Source organism: Sphaerodactylus townsendi, linkage group LG07 (genome assembly GCF_021028975.2).
Source record: "Sphaerodactylus townsendi isolate TG3544 linkage group LG07, MPM_Stown_v2.3, whole genome shotgun sequence".
NCBI classification, from domain to species: Eukaryota; Metazoa; Chordata; class Lepidosauria; order Squamata; family Sphaerodactylidae; genus Sphaerodactylus; species Sphaerodactylus townsendi.
In genome coordinates, this window is record NC_059431.1 from 11,165,372 (window position 1) to 11,182,666 (window position 17,295).

Consider the following 17,295-nt stretch of genomic DNA (forward strand, 5'->3'; position numbering starts at 1 on the left):
CTCCAGAGATGAGCCCCTACCCACCGCTGTAAGCTCATCGGGTAAATTCTGATAATGGTGTTACGTCATGCGATAGACAGGGAGTACAATCATATGTATAAAGCGGTGAACAATAAAAGGACTCCAACATTAGCCCCATGGTGTTCCCATATTTAGAGTAAGAACTGAGGAAACCCTCGATTTCCTAGTCTAACCCTCTGGGAACATCCAGACAAGAAGTCCCTAATCCACAAAACAGATTGGAATGTGGAGAGAGTCCAAGACATCCACAAGTTTTGTCACCAGTCTCTTTGTGGTAGGGATTAGTATTAAATGCGGAACTAAAGTCCGGTGAAAGAGCATCTTCGCGACATAATTCCCCTGTTGTTCCAGATGCTACAAAGCAGTGTGAGACTCAATGGCAATGGTGTCCTCCCTAGATCTATTAGTCCCGATATGCTTAACTGGATGTTTATCAAATGTATCTGGAAGGGCAAGAACTAATATGCCTATGGACCAGTAAGTTTCCAAAACACTTCTATGATGATGGTGGTGGGGAGTGCCACTGGTCTATAATCCCTGAAGATTGTCAGCAGGAAATCTCTCTTTGGTAGTGGAACAATGATGGAAGCCTTTCAAACAAGATGGAATGGGTGGACTGGGATAAAGACTTTCGATTAAAGATCCCAGTAAAACAATTCAGCCAGTTGGTTAGCTGCGATTCCCTTTAACACCGACCGTGAATACCTCATCCATACTCTAAAGCAGTGATTCCTAACCAGGGTCTCCAGCAGGTACCCTGGGGCCTACTATGAGCATAAAACTTAGAATCCCAGAAGTTTCCAGATACATTTTCAGGGAATATCTTTATCAGCATTCCCACGCTCTCACCAGCATGGCCAATTGGCCATGCTGACAGAGGCTGATGGGAATTGTAGTTCCTGAACATCTGGAGAGCCGCAGGTTCCCTACCCCTGTCCTAGGGGTACCATGACAATGCTACCGCCTGCCCCTCTACACCGGGATCAAATGGATTTTGAAGGGGGGGGGGGTTGGAAGCCTCATGGGCTCCCTTTAAACAACATTGAAAAACAGCATTGTTTTTTTTATTTGGCTCTACCAATTCGGGTGGATGGATAGGGTAGATTTAAAGGCAGCTCTCCCTTTAAATCCCCACAAACCATGCCAAATTTAGGCAAACAAACAATGCGGCTGTCAACGCTGCTTTCCCTCCCCTCCCCCTACTTGCCACTCCCCCCACCTACAGGCCAAAAACGGGGAAAAACCTTTAAAAATGCAAAAAAAAACAAAACCCCCAAACGAACCTCAAGGATATCCTGAGATATGAAGAGCGAGGTCAAGGGTACCACGACGTCAAAAAGGTTGGGAAACACTACTCTAAAGTATGGTAGGACCCATACTTCTATGCAGAGGCAGGCAATGGCAAAACCCCTCCTGTTAGCTTCTTGCCTTGTAAGCCCCATGGGATTGCCAGAAGTTGGCTGCAACTTTATGGAGTTTGTAACCCACCTTGAGACTCCTTACATTTGAGAAAAGCGGGTATATAAAACCAAACCTCCTCCTCCTCCTCCTCCTCCTCCTCCTCCTCCTCCTCTTCCTCCTCCTCCTCCTCCTCCTCTTCTTCCTCTTCTTCTTCTTCTTCTTCTTCTTCTTCTTCTTCTTCTTCTTCTTCTTCTCTTCTTCTTCTTCTTCTTCTTCTTCTTCTTCTTCTTCTTCTTCTTCTTCTGTTCGTGTTACATTTGAGTATAAATATGTTTGCAATGTAGGCTATTAAGGGTGTTGTTTTAGCTGGCAATATATCTGTATGTAGATAGATATAGATATGTGAAGTTATTCTTGACCTTTGGAAACTTAATCCTGCTGCTTTAGGATTGAGTATCTTCCCCCTCCTGTTTGTTTTTCAACCCCTACATTCTTAGACATTTTCAAACCAGCGCCTGGCAAACCCTTATGATTAGCTTCAATTTTGCACTTAAAGAGACTCATGTAAGTTTCTAAAAAGACAAAAGAATCGGCCCCGAGTCTGAATTGATCTTTGCACTTTCCTGCTACAAATTCAACGGCAACATCACTCACAGAGGACGGAAAGACAATATGTTCCACTTCTTGTGTCCGTAATACAGACAGACAGTTGTGGGGGGAAAGACTTGCCTAAAATCAAATATTATTTTCGTGAACATTAGTTTGCTGGTATTGTCAGGCTGCTAAACTGGGCGATACAGTCTTGTCCAGAAAGAAATTCATTGTGGCAACTGAATCCTTTGGATGCCTTTTTTAAAAAAGGCAGCCAGGAGAGAGGGAAATGTCACGATCATTATTATATACATTTCGAATGGGATGGGAAAACAATTATCAGCTCTTTCCAAATGGTTATGACGCTTTTGATCATCGCCAAAATCATTCAACATTAATGTTTGTGTACAGCCGGAACATGTTCTCGTGTGTATGTTCGTTTAACGACATTTCGGCAATATGGGTTGGGATGCAGGGGAAGGCAGAGAGGGCTGGCGGTGGCAGCGATCGCCGATCATATAAACAATTAGACCTTTATCCATCTTACCTAATAAGGTCCTTTATGTGAAGACAACCTCTGCAGAACAGAAAAGGACTCGCTGACTCCCTCTGGGGCCATCCCAACACTTCAATCAATTTTGCTCAATTACTACCAAATCTAAATGTGATTTATCTGCCCCAGAATCATTCCAATATCAGGCAAAGATCTATCAATAAAACCCCTGCAGGCAATCTTTTTTTTCTCCCAGACCTGCCAATGGAACCTTTGGGGGCTCGAAGACAAGGAACAGGCAATTGAGAAAATTTTGCTTCCCGGCCCCCCCTCCTTTTCTTTTCGAGCATTTAATTAAGTCGACAAGAACCTGTCAAGGATGATTTTCAAAGCATGCGGCCTCAACAGCTGACATTTGATAATATTACACTCTGTGTTGATTGAAATTGATTTTTTGGGGGGTAGTAATCTTCAAAAACACACAACACACACACACACACAAGAGGAGTTGGAAATTTGACAACTTTCTCATCCACACGTTCAAGGACAACCGGCCGGGTTTGTTAAGGTCGCCGGTGACAAACAGCATGATGGGTTTTTAAAAGCAACTCGGTTTAACAATCTGAGGGCAGGGGAGGGGGATGTTATCCGGGATCGATAAAACGAGATCCCCCCCTCCCCATCTCAAGAATGTCAAATGTCACAAAGGGGCACCAGTATCAGAACGAGAGTCAATTCTGATTTCGTTTTCAGTCGGGAAAAACAAAAGCATTTTTCTCTGGCCTTTTCTCTTTTTCCTCCCCAGGAATCTCTTGTCCACCTTATCTTAAAACATGAAAATTATCCCCTTCAAGCATGGTGGGAAATTGGGGGCAGCATCTGACATGTTAACATCACTCTCTGTGTACCCAGAAGTGGCAGAGACAAGGGAGATGCTCTGATGTTTGGGCAAATCTCCAGTGAAGTAAGGTTCCCACATAAAGATCTACATTTGACTAAAGTCAAACAGAACCACCCCCCCCCCAAATATGTTACCCCTAGACCCCTTCCGCACATGCAGAATAATGCACTTTGAAACCACTTTCAAAGCACTTTGCCGCTGTGCAGAATAGCAAAATCCACTGGCAAGCAATTGTGAAAGTGCATTGAAAGTGCATTATTCTGCATGTGCGGAAGGGGCCATATCAGAGGTGGGATCCAGCAGGTTCTCACAGGTTCCCGAGAGTAGGTGACTCATTATTTGTGTGTGCCGAGAGGGGGTGACTAATGGGTGATTTTGCCACGTGATTTTTGCTTTAGTTACGCCCCTCCTCTCAGCAGTAGCGCGCAGAACTTGAAGCAGTCTCGCAGGAGGTGCCCCGGCGTGCGTGGCAGCCTGCGCCTGCGTGCATTCGTTTCCCGCCCAAGGACCGGCGCAGCGGCTGCGTCCTTGCCACAGCCCCGCCCAGGAATGCCCCACCCACGGAATGCCCCGCCACACTGGCCAGTCGTTCCTACCAGCTCCCATTGGCTTGGACGCCACAGTTTGAATCCCACCACCACGGGAACCTGTTACTAAAATTTTTGGATCCCACCACTGGGCCATATCGAAAACATTTGTCATGATTGGAGCTGCAGCCAATTTGGCTTCTCCTGGCTCCATGTGGAGCTTGTGAGCAACAAGAATTTGGGGGATTTCGGAGCAACAGACGCAAAATGTTTGACCCATCCGAAAAACTTGACATGGGAATTCGGCTGTTTTGAAATTTTCTGGGACTGTTAAACACGAACCTGAAAGATACCGATAAAAAGGTGCGCACTCCTACTCCCACTGGTTCCAAGTCAGCAAACAGCTGAGCGCTGGTGTCTCTGTGGTTGTGGGAGGGTACCGCTCCTTCGGCCCTACTGTTTACTCTTTCTAGCCATCCAAAGGGATGTCTCTCACAAGAGGGACCAAAGTAAAGGCCACACAATAAATGCCTGTGGCGAGGAGGGAAAGCAGTAGTTCACCAGTGCAAGACATTAGAGATTCAGTCAGCGGATGCTGACAGGGTCTTGTGGTGGTTTGAGGCCTACCATTTACTTGCATGACCCTTGCCCTTCCTGGTTACATAAATCTGCCGAGAGTGGGGGCTGGTTGACAGGATCTGAGAAGAAGTTATTGCCTTTTTGAGAAACTTTCTCTGTCCATGACGAGGAGCAGGTCATCCACCAAAAGGACTAATGCTGTTTCAGACTTAACCAGGCCCAAGAGCAGCTTGGAAAGGATCTGGACAATCTGTTCCATCCAGGAATCCCTGAAGTTGGCCGCTCACCTCTAGTTCAATCGCGTTGCTCAAGAATGGAACGGTTGAGATTGGCTGAAATCTCAGGGTCTAGGATAGGATTCTTTAGTCACGGGCTTGTTTCAAGACCTGGATGCCCATCCCCTTTCTCACCCGCTTCCTACGCAGCTGATTCCACTGCTGAACTACTCTTACCATTAAAAAAATCCTATTAACCAGTCAGGACCTCCTTTACCATAATATAAACCCCTTATTATAGGAGCAGCAGTGGCATAGTGGCTAGGAGCAGTGGCTAAGAGCAGGTGCACTCTGATCTGGAGGAACCGGGTTTGATTCCCAGCTTCCACTTGAGTTGTGGAAGCTTATCTGGGGAATTCAGATTAGCTTGTGCACCCCCACACATGCCAGCTGGGTGACCTTGGGCTAGTCACAGCTTTTCGGAGCTCCCTCAGCCCCACCTACCTCACAGGGTGTTTGTTGTGAGGGGGAAAGGGCAAGGAGATTGTAAGCCCCTTTGAGTCTCCTACAGGAGAGAAAGGGGGATATAACTATTATATTATTATCCAAACTATGATAATGATGATGATGATGATGATGATGATGATGATGATGATGATGATGATGATGATGATGATGATGATGATGATGATGATGTCTTGTCCTCTGCTGCCATCAGGAACAGCTCCCTGGCCTCCTCTAAGAGACCGCCTTTCAAATACTTGAAGAGAGCAATCATGCCCCCCTCCTCAATTTCCTCTTCTCTGGATTGAACATTCCCAAATCCCACAACCTTTTTTCATAGGGTTTGGTCTTCAGGCCCCTGATCATCCTCGTCGCTGTCCTCTGCACCCACTGCATTCTGTTCACTGTTCAGGCCCCCAGAACTGAACACACTACTTTCGATGAGGCTTGTCTAACACAATGTACAGCAGGACTATGCTGATACGCCTCAAGATCGCATTGGCCTTTTTTGCCGCTGCATCACACTGACATCCCTTGATCGATCTATGCATTCCTCCATCTGTCCACCCACCCATCTATTCTGCATCCTTCCGTTACAGAACATACATAGGTTCTCCCATGCAGGCACTTATTAGAACAGGTCCGACTGAGTTTTGGTGAAGGGGCCGTACCACGTGACTGCCACACACACCCTGGGATTTGAGCTGCAAGATCATATGCCACTGCTTACCTTAAAGACCAGATCCCAAGCGGAGCGATTCCCCCAACATCCCCACAGGACTCCTATGTGCCAGAATTAACAGAATTTTATTTTATGGTAGGTATATTTCACTCCTTCGCTCCGCTTTCTCTCTGGGATTACATAAATGTTAGTCTCTCTGGCACCAGCCGTGGCTTCTTCGTACTGATTTTGCAATATCGGAGAGTGATAGATGTTCATGCTGGGGGAAGAAAAAGCCGAACAATTTCATCAGTGTCTCAGGAAGGTTTTATTGGATGGCTGCAGATTGGTTCCCATAGCAATTTACCACAAAACGCTACAACAGGTTCCCATCCTGACAGGGACTGCTGCCGCGGAGAAGTGATGGAGGAAGAGACTGGTGAGGGATTTGCAGACCCGCCCTTCAGTCATCTCTGTCATTGCCTGCCTGGGTTCCTTCTTCCCAGTGCGGCAGCAGGAAGAAAGAATCATGGTGCATCTGAGTCCCGCACAACACAATAGAAACCGAGGTCACGTCAGAGTTCCGGCCCAGGAGATCTAGCAAGTTTTTCAGGAGTTCCAATGGAGAGACTACAACCAATATTCTCCCATTTTAGGCTTTCAAGGGGGCAGAAATATTTCCTGGGAAAACTCCACCAAGTGCCAGTGGTTGATTACACACAAGGCATCTGCTGTGCGATTGGGGAAAATATCTGTCGTAGCAAGATTTCTTGTATGGACGTATTTCCTCAAGCCCCGCTGTCACTTCCTAGTCTCCCTGCGGCAAGAGAGATCACTTGTAGCATGAATATAGTTTTATTTCACTGCCAGAACAGGAAGATTTGCCAGTGAGCATAGCTTTGCCCTGGACCCCTTCCCTTCGCCCCTGACCAACCTGCCTAGCTCCATCCTTCCCACTGCTCGCTCTGCCATCCATGCCTTCCGCCTCACCCCCCTTCCATGTTGCTGGCTCCTGGCTCCTTCTCTAAACACTCATTTCGATATATCAATATATTCATGTAATAGAGTTGGCTTTTGCAAGGAACAGCACAAGCAGTGTCTGTTTCTGGCTCCAGCCCACTCTCCTCCACTCTGCTTCTGCCCTCCCTGATGATCAGGAGGGCTTTTAAAAACTTTTTTAGACTTTTTAAAAACAAGCCTCTGTCCTGCAGCAGCAGGAAGAGAGGCTAGGAGATTAAGAGTGAGTGAATGTCTGGAGGGGAAAGGAGGGAGAATATCAGTTCTATAGTGTTGGGACTACTGTTATGAGATCTGTGCCTTTAAGAGGGGCGGTGTTAAGAGAACCAGGAAACAGAGGCTTGTTCAGACTAGCTGCAGGGAAGACCGGGTTTCCGCCTCACATGTCAACAAAGAAATGAGAGGAGCAGGAGAAGGAGAAGGAGAAGGAGAAGAATTTGAATTTATATCCCCTTTCCTCTCCTGTAAGAAGACTCAAAGGGGCTTACAATCTTCTCTCCCTTCCCCCCCCCCCCACAACAAACACCCTGTAAGGTGGGTAGGGCTGAAAGAGCTCTGAAGAACTGTGACTAGCCCAGCTGGCATGTGTTGGAGTGCACAAGCTAATCTGGTTCACCAGATAAGCCTCCACAAGTGGCAGAGCGGGAAATCAAGCCCGCTTCTCCAGATTAGAGTGTGCCTATGTTGGAGTGCACAAGCTAATCTGGTTCACCAGATAAGCCTCCACGAGTGGCAGAGCGGGGAATCAAACCCGGTTCTCCAGATTAGAGTGTACCTGCTCTTAACCACTGCACCACACTGGATAATGAGATGTGTAGATGACTGGAAGGGTAGATGATGGGAAGGCAAAGGCAAACCACCCCCTAAAAATAGTCACCTAGTAAATGTTGAGACGTGACATCACCCTTTGGGTTAGTAATGGCCTGGTTCTTGCACCTTTACATTTATTATTATTATTTATTATATTTATAAACCGCCCTCCCCCAAAGGGCTCAGGGCGGCGAACAAACAAATAGATAGAGCACAAATAAAATCAAATTTTAAATAGTTATTAAATATGGCTCTATATGTTAAAATCGACCCCCATTAAAATGCAGCATCTATCAAAATTACCGATGGCGTCCTACTCGTAGTCCCCTAAGAAAAGAGGAGGGGAGGAAAGAGGAGGGAGGGGGAACGGCAGGGTCCACAGATTTTAGAAAGAGGGGGGGGGGATCAGCAGCCGGGCTCCCCAAAGGCCAGGTGGAACAGCTCTGTCTTGCAGATGTATTTACAGATGTATTTACCACCAAGGCTATGTGTATTTACTGTGAAACTTTGTGACATTTTTTGAAAAATTTAAAAAAAATGGCAATTTATAAGTAAGTAAGGTATTGCATCAGAAAGCATGGATTCAAAGAAACTTAACCACTATACTACACTGGCTCTAATGTACTGGGCCAATGTGTTTGCTGTTCCCAGTTCTGTGCCGTAGGGCATTTATGCACGTGTGGTCTGCCCCGCAGTGGACCTACATTTCCTTTGGATCAGATCTTCACTTTGAACATGTTTCCCCCCCCCTTCTGAACTCAGTGTGCTGCCAATCAGATAACCCCTAGGGCAGTGGTGGGATCCAAAAATTTTAGTAACAGGTTCCCATGGTGGTGGGATTTAAACTGTGGCGTAGCGCCAATGGGGCTGGGCGGGGCACGTAGGGGGCGTGGCCGGGTATTCCGGGGGCAGGGCATTCCTGGGCGGGGCTGTGGCAAGGAAGCAGCCGCTGCGCCGGTCCTTGGGCGGGAAACGAATGCACGCAGGCACAGGCTGCCACGCACGCCGGGGCACCTCCTGCTAGATGGCTTCAAGTTCTGCGTGCTACTGCTGAGAGGAGGGGCGTAACTAAGGCAAAAATCACGTGGCAAAATCACCAATTAGTCACCCCCTCTCGGCACACACAAATAATTAGTAACCTACTCTCGGGAACCTGTGAGAACCTGCTGGATCCCACCTCTGCCCTTGGGTTTGCAAAAGCTGGTGAAGTGTGGCTTTTTCCCAGTCTGCTCAGGGTAAGTGAAGCTGACCGGCGTGTGTTTGCATTCTGTTGGGTTTCCTGCTCCTCCATGGCTTCCTCTGCCCACACAAGAACAGTTCTGCTCACTCTTCAGCTGGTATTTCCATGAGATCAATTGGTTTGCTTTTTTTGACACTTGCAGTCTATAATTGTCACCACATTGATAGATCATTGTAATTGTTCCAAAAAGGTGGTGGTGGGGTGTGTGTCCTCAAGCAGCTTTCAAACTTGGGATCATGAGGCAGGCAAAATGGCGGCTGGGCTCAGAGGAATCAGAAGAGCCAGTGAGCTCATCACTCCAAGGCAGGTATCCATTGGTCCAGGCACACGACACTCCCCGGGGCTAGATTGGAGAGGAAGGATTGGCTGAGCCCGGGGTGGGCCTGCCCTTGTGGAAGCATTGAAAGGTTGTGCTTAGGAGCATCCACAAATGAAGGGCCACCCCTGACCCCAGCCTTCTGGGGTCTGGTAAAAGGCAGAGCAGAACAGGGAAACTGGGTGAAGATTGACAGCTGACTTCTTCTCTTGCTCTGTTCCAAGGCTGTACCTTGTGGCACTTGCCCAATGAAAATCACCCTGGATGTGAAGAAGAAGAAGAAGAAGAAGAAGGAGGAGGAGGAGGAGGAGGAGGAGGAGGAGGAGGAGGAGGAGGGGAGGGGGAGGGGGAGGGGGAGGAGTTTGGATTTATACCCCACCTTTCTCTCTTGTAAGGAGACTGAAGGTGGCTTACAAGCTCCTTTCCCTTCCTCTCCACACAACAGACACCTTGTGAGGTAGGTGGGGCTGAGAGAGTCCTGAGAGAACTGTGACTAGCCCAAGGTCACCCAGCAGGAATGCAGGAGTGCGGAAACACACCTGGTTCACCAGATAAGCCTCTGCCTCTCAGATGGAGGAGTGGGAAATCAAACCCGGTTCTCCAGAATAGAATCCACCCGCTCTTAACCACTACACCATCCTGGCTTTGAGAGGGACGTCAGCGAAGCTACAGCAGCACAATTAGAAAAGCTATAATATGCTCGTATTTGTGTTGGTGTAGCTTCACAGACAGCCCCCTCAAAACAAAAAAGGCGGGGCATGACACATACACGGGATCACTAGGCAAGACATACTTTATTCACCTACTTTTTACAGTGAAATAGCAAATGAACGAGCTGCGAGCAGAGGAACCCTCCGTGGGGAATCTTCTCAGAGAATCTGCTGCAGCATACAAAATGGCAGGCAACACTGTGGGCCTTTCCCCACTTTTCCCTCGGCCGCCGTCACTGAGCGCAATTCCCAGCATGCAGCATCCCTGGCACGTGCCCGGGTGTCCCCACGACCCCGCGCTCTGCGTGGGGTCATCAAAAGGCGCCCTTTGCAAGAGCGCCAGGGATGCCTCGCACTAAGGGGGCGCGACAGTGGCAGCGTCGGGGCAGCTGCGCTGTCGCCGCCCCGCGCTACTCTCCTCAAGTAGCATGGGGCTTAAGGTAAGTGGGGAAAGGCCCTGTGAAACTGACAAGAGTCCCGTGCAGCAGGCCGGGAAAAAAGATCCGTTTGGGCTGGCAACGTTTGTGTTCTCCTGCGCTGTAGGAACACAAGATGCCAAAACGGATCTTTTTATAATGTCCTAAAGTCACTATATTTATGCTGTGCGGAATCCACCAACCGCTTGCATTTTTTTTCACCATCTAGTTTGGAGTGAAGTTTCCGATGGAAATGGGTGACTTGACCTAATCAATCATTGGACGGGCCTCAGCATGGCGGAAATGGATAAAGGCAGAAGGCTGGGCCGGGAAGAAGTCTGGATTCTGATTAATTACAGCCCAGGCTGTATTCGACAATGTAGATCACTTTGCCAATACAAATTTCTGAAGATGTGAAAAACAGGAGCCTCCTTTAAAAAAAAAAAAAAGGAAATAAGGGGGAGGGGGACAGATTACATAAAAGAGGAAAAGAAAAATCATTAGCCACTCAAGAACAGCAATAATTCACCCATACCTCTGCTATGAACAAATAATGCCCAAGGGAACAGGCTCCGAATAGCCCTGCGTCATTTGTCAGGTGTACTTGACAATGCTTACGTTCTCATTTATTGCCACAAATTCCACATCACCACTCTGAGCAGGATGCAAAGAACAGGGCATTTTAACAGATCTCTTATGTTTAACGCCCCCCAAAACAGGCTGATTTTTTTCCCAAAATTTCAACTGTGCCCATAGTGCTTTTGACGAATTTTCGGTGATTGCTACAAAAGGGAGAAGGCGGCGTTTGCTTTTTCAGAAACCACCAGATTAGCTGCACAGCTTTATGATATCCCATATATAAGTTGTATTTACTTTATTTTTGATCAGTCCCTGAAGTAGCAGATTAGACCATATAAATCAGTTCGGCTGGTAAGATGATACATCTAATAAGCAATATAACAGGACTAAGAATTGCAGAAATTTGAAATTGAACTGTTGGTCTAAACAAAGCATAAGTGTTAAACAGGATATGTTAAACAATGCAAAATGTCTATATTTTATTTATTTATTATTTTTTAAAAATGTTTTATTTATTTATATCCCTCCCTATCCCTGAAGGGCTCTGGGTAGGTATAGCTATATGGATATAGCACCTTTCCCTGAGTTGATCTGCATCATGTTCTGCTATTGTTGGATCTGTGTCTGTGACTGTGGTGTACTGGTTTAGAGCAGGTACATTCTAATCTGGAGAAACTGGGTTTGATTCCCCGCTCTGCCGCTTGAGCTGTGGAGACTTATCTGGGGAATTCAGATTAACCTGTGCACTCCCAAACATGCCAGCTGGGTGACCTTGGGCTAGTCACAGCTTTTCAGAGCTCTCTCAGCCCCACCCACCTCACAGGGTGTTTGTTGTGAGGGGGGAAGGGGAAGGAGATTGTAAGCCCCTTTGACTCTCTTACAGGAGAGAAAGGGGGGATATAAATCCAAAACCAAAACTCCTCCTCCTCCTCCTCCTCCTCCTCCTCCTTCTAGATTTGGCCTAACCTGTTCGCTGCCTGCTGTTTTGATTATTTTGTTGACCAAGTGAAATGGAATATGTGGGCCTTTTTAGGAATTTCCCAAAAAATCATTTGGAAACTAAAGTGTGTGTCTGATATTTTGTGTGTGTGACCCTTAGGAAATGTGAGTTAGGACAGAAGTGATAATGAAGTGCATCACTTTTCATACTTAACATCCCAGGTCTGGAATTGACCTAATTTCCTACTTCAACAGACTGTGACAGTTGCGCAGGTATCTTCTTTGACAGGGCCGGATCGTTTCCCTGAAGTGCTCGAGGTGTCGCACGAATCTGTTTCGGGTCCCTCAAAGGGACTGCCAAGAAAATTAATCTAGTTTTCGAACATCATATCTAAAGTACTTACACGGCCCCAATTAATGCAATTCTGGTCCCTCGAGGATATTTTATACTTGGTTGCGGGGAGGAGAGGAAAGCAGGCAGATTGTGTAACTACTGACGTTTTGCAGCTTTTCTCTGAAGGTAGCTGCCGTTAGGCCTGTTACAGGTTAGAACAGGGATCCCTAGTGCCATTCCTGAGGGTGCCGTGGGACCCACCCACACCTTTCTTGGTACCTGCCCCAGAAAGTGGGCAGGGTCAGGTAGGGCTTTTGCTCAGCAGAGCTGCTGATTGACTATTGGAAGAAGAGACTGGATTTATACTTTTCTCAGCCATGAAGGAGTCTCAAAGTGGCTTACAGACTCCTTCCCTTCCTGTTCCCACCACAGACACCTGGGGCTGAGAGAGGGCTGAGAGAACTCTGACTAGCTTAGCATGTCACCTTAGGTCGCATTCCGCAAGACTCCTTCATGCTATCTTAATTTTAAGTTCGAAAGCTGCGTTCGACCTAAAGTGCTCCGCACAACCACTGGGATCGACGTGGTTTTGTACCAGCTTCGCCCCATGTAACAGTCAAATTTCCGACTCCAGTTGGGAACTACTACTTTTTCAGGGAACCACACTCGAACTCAGCTCGATTCCAGTAAAGTGCGGAATCTCTGGTGCCAGGAGTCCCCCATTCAGCCAATCACAGCTGAGTGTTTCGAGCATGCGTACAGCTGGCCAATCAAAAAACGCCACCTTTGTCCCTCCATTCCTGTGGCAGTTTTTTTATAACGTGTGTGAGGATAGACAGAGCATGGCCGTAGAACAGTAGCCAATCGGAACGGAGCGGCGAAGAGGCACAGGATGATTCCGCTCTCCAAGCTGGGATCAAGCTGGTTGCAGTGGGGAACAACAATGGCTTCGACCTAGATTAGTACCCTTCTCAGGGAACTGGGTTGAATTTATTTTACTCGTGTGCGGAATCGCCCCTAGCAAATTTTGTGGAGAAGTAGGGAATCGAACCTGGTTCTCCGGATTAGGCTCCACCACTCTTAACCATTACACCACACTAGAGAACGTAGCAGTTTTTTAAAAGTTGCTTCAGTAGTGGCTGCCATTGTAGCACAAGGGCCTTAACTGTGTTATTGTGCATGCTCATTTTAAAAGGCTACTGCAGGAATTGTTCAAGTGTTACTGTTAGGATTATGTGTAACCTCAATTCCTGACATTTTGAGGTCGGCTCCACCTCCTGCAGAGGCCATTTTGTGATTGACTCCACCCCCTGCAGCAGCCATTTTGTAGTTCCGCCCACTACCGTGTCAGAATTCCAAAGGTGTGCCTAAATAAACTCAAAAATACACATGTTGCACTCTGGCTGTGTCCAATCTTATATATTGATCTTACATATAATTGAACAACTTAACACTTCTATTTGTATTTACATTTCCTTATTTCTCTGACAAAGTTCTTAAAGATACAGCATAAGTCTTCCAACTCTTATAACTAAACATAAATAATCACTTAGTCCATTCAATTCTTTGTTCAGAAACAAAGCTTCAGTTCCCTATCGTCCATATTCCAATTCTGTAGGTTCTACATAAAAACGTCTCGCGCGTATAGAACGTTTTTCGTGCGTCTTCCTCAGTATGCCAGTATGTTCAATCAACTTCCAACAGTTCTTTGAGGCTTCTAATGGGTATATCTGAAATTAAAGTTACACAGACACATATCTACTGAAATCAGGAGTGTCTGAAGTGATAAGGGACAGCATATTAAGGAATTGGCACGTGGTTAGAGATTTGCCCAGATGTGATTTGCCCCCGCTAATAGGTCTACGCCGAACAAGAAATCTAAGACAAACAGTGGTCAGGACAGGCTTACCGGATAAATGCTTACCGGTTCAGATGCAGGCTGGACATTTCCCCTGTAACAAATGTGCACAGTGCCAACGTTCCCTATCAACTGCACCAATTGACATACCTGGATTAAATTTGCAATGGCGATTGAATTCATATACGTCATGTGACACATGTGACATATATGTCATGTGACACATGGCCAATTGGCCATGCTGGCAGGGGCTGATGGGAATTGTAGTCCATGGACATCTGGAGAGCCGCAGGTTGCAGACCCCTGCTATAGCCAAAGTCAGTTGTAATTCCAGGAGATCTCCAGGAAATGTTGGTAACCCTCGCTTGTGCCCAAGGGTTATAAATGCCTGCAGCAGGAGGGAGGGAGACACTGTGTTTCAAACTGGCAGCCATCTTCCATCAATTTCATCTCCTTTAAAATAAATAAATATATCTGTAAATATCTCCTGTTGAACAGATCAGACTGGGGGTGATGTGAAAGATCGCTATGGGGGTAATCTCTGAAATGCACTGCCAGTCACAAGGGATGATACTAGTCTTGTCAGACCAAGGTCTAAGTGAGCGGAGCTACTCAGATTAAGTGCCAGGAAGCTAGAGAAACTGTACCAAGGCCCAGGAATTAACCACAACACGCTAACACTGATTAATCATACTGGCGGATTGGCTGATTTTCTTTGAGGAGAACCACCCAGATATGGGGCAGTGAAGCTGGTAAACAGAGAAAGGATTGGGTTTGCTGGAGGAAAGCTGTAAGTCTTTCTGTAATAAGCCCAATGTGAGATAGACATTCCAGAGGAGAAACTATCTTAGAATTAGTGTTTAAGGAACTGTGTAGGTCAGTGGTGGCGAACCTATGGCACAGGTGCCAGAGGTGGCACTCAGAGCCCTCTCTGTGGGCACGCGCAAACAGAGTCGCCCCCACCCCCACACATCTAGGCTGGCCTGGGCCACTTGGCTCAATTATTAGCATTAAACCTAAGACTTGGTTTTGGGGAAGCAGTGTAGGTCACCCTGTTAAGCGCCGTTAAACCCCACTGATTTTCATGCGAAGAACTAAAGCGCGATCCTTTACCTGGGAGTAAGCTTGGTTGCTGGCAATGGGGCTTGCTTCTGAGTAAACCCTCCTGGGGTCGTGATTCACCCGTTGGAAGAGATGCATGGTTGCTTCAAAGCAAAGCCACCGACTACCACCAAGCTGACTCCTGAGTAACGCACGCCTCGGAGCCAACCGTTTTTTTCTAAACTAAAACCTCAGTATTCTGGTTAAATTGCTGAGTTGGCACTTTGCAATAAATAAGTGGGTTTTGGGTTGCAGTTTGGGCACTCGTTCTCGAAAAGGTTCGCCATCACTGGTGTAGGTTATACTTACCTGGTGGTAGAAATTAACGTTTTGTTAGCACATTAAGTAAAGATCCAAACAGAAAACCGAACAGCTATCCTGGCGAGTCCTTAGTTTGTGGAGAATTTAAGTGACTGTAACACTTTGAAGGTACTAAAGATAGTGACCTGTGTGAACCTTGCATCAGCTGTAAAAAGATATTGAAACGACTTGTAAAATAGTAACCTTTCAGAAACCAGCTTCTTGTATATGATTTCAATACTGGAAAACTTCTTGAATGATTTATTGTAAATGGAAACCTTTGATTCTTTATATTGTCAAAGGCTTTCATGGCCGGATTCAACTGGTTGTGGTGGGTTTTCCGGGCTGTGTGGCAGTGGTCTGGTACATCTTGTTCCTAACGTTTCGCCTGCATCTATGGCTGGCATCTTCAGAGGTGTATCACAGAGAAAAGTCTGTTTCACACTGTGTCTAGTGAGAAGGGAAAGTTTAGTGGGGTATATTGTCCATGTCCTAGGGTGGAGAACCAATCAGTAAGTGTTTGGTGGAACTTGCTATTCAAAGGTGTGGTTGAGTGCATTGTATTGCAGGTGGGGTTATCAGTCCATTTTTTAAGTACTGGTAGCCAAGATTTGTTAATTTTCAGAGTCTCTTCTTTCTTGTTGAAGTTGTTTTGGTGTTTGTGAATTTCAATGGCCTCCCTGTGCAGTCTCGACACTAAGTAACCTTCCTCGAATTGTCCAACTAGAATTTCCCAGTGGAATTTCTGAAAAATAAAAAATGTTATGTCCAGTTTTGTTTAACAAATGTTCTTGCAACTGCAGATTTTTTAGGATGTAGTTAAGAAACCCGACAGTGTCCCTTTCGGTGTCTCCTTAATACTGGGACAAGTCTGAATGCTGCGTTTTGTGGTTCCTATGTAGTCCTTTCCACAGCTGCAGGGTATGCAATAAACTCCTGCAGAAGTGAGGGGGTCTCTCTTGTGCTTTGCTGAGCATAGCATCTGCTATATTTTCCTCGTAGGTTTGAAGATGGTTTGTAGGTTATGCTTTTTCATCAGTTTCCCTATTTGATCAGTGATTCCCTTGATGTACAGTCGAAATATTTTTCCTGTGGTGGGCTGTTTCTCCTCTGGGTTTGTCTTGGTCTTAAAGCTCTTCTGATTTCTGTTGTGGAGTAGCCATTAGCCTGCAGAGCCCAGTCTAGATGATTGATTTCATCAGGGATTCTTTGATTTTTTTGTTTCAACTTTACAAGCTTCTAGTGCCGGTTTATTATTATTTTTCTGACAGAAAGGAAAACATTCTTTTGGTGTTCATACAGTGCTGCTAATCTTCCTGTCTGTAAGTTCCCCATTGAACAACTAAAGACCATTCTTAATGTTTAATTTATAAAAGTGGGAAAATGCAAACTGTATACACAAAGTCTAAATTGCTACAATCATGCTGCTGCATTGCATATTTACAAACAAAAGGGCAGCTCAGTCAAAGCATAATTGACCATTAGAATTTTGGAGGGAAACATCTCCTCAGGGTACAAATCAATGGGAAGGCACTTCAGGGCACCACTCCGTCCCACCCTCTCTCTCCTCCTAGCATCACACACACAACTTTGACTGATGGCTCTCCTTTCTTCCAAAGCATCCATAACCCACCTTAACCCATCTGTTTGTGAACTCTCAGCATCCTGTATCCTCCTCTCAAGCCATCAGCCTCTTGTCAAGCACCAAGAAGGGAGAGACAAGGAAGACTTAATTGATCGGATTCTGAAACAGCCTTGAGAACTTGATTCAGATATTGACTT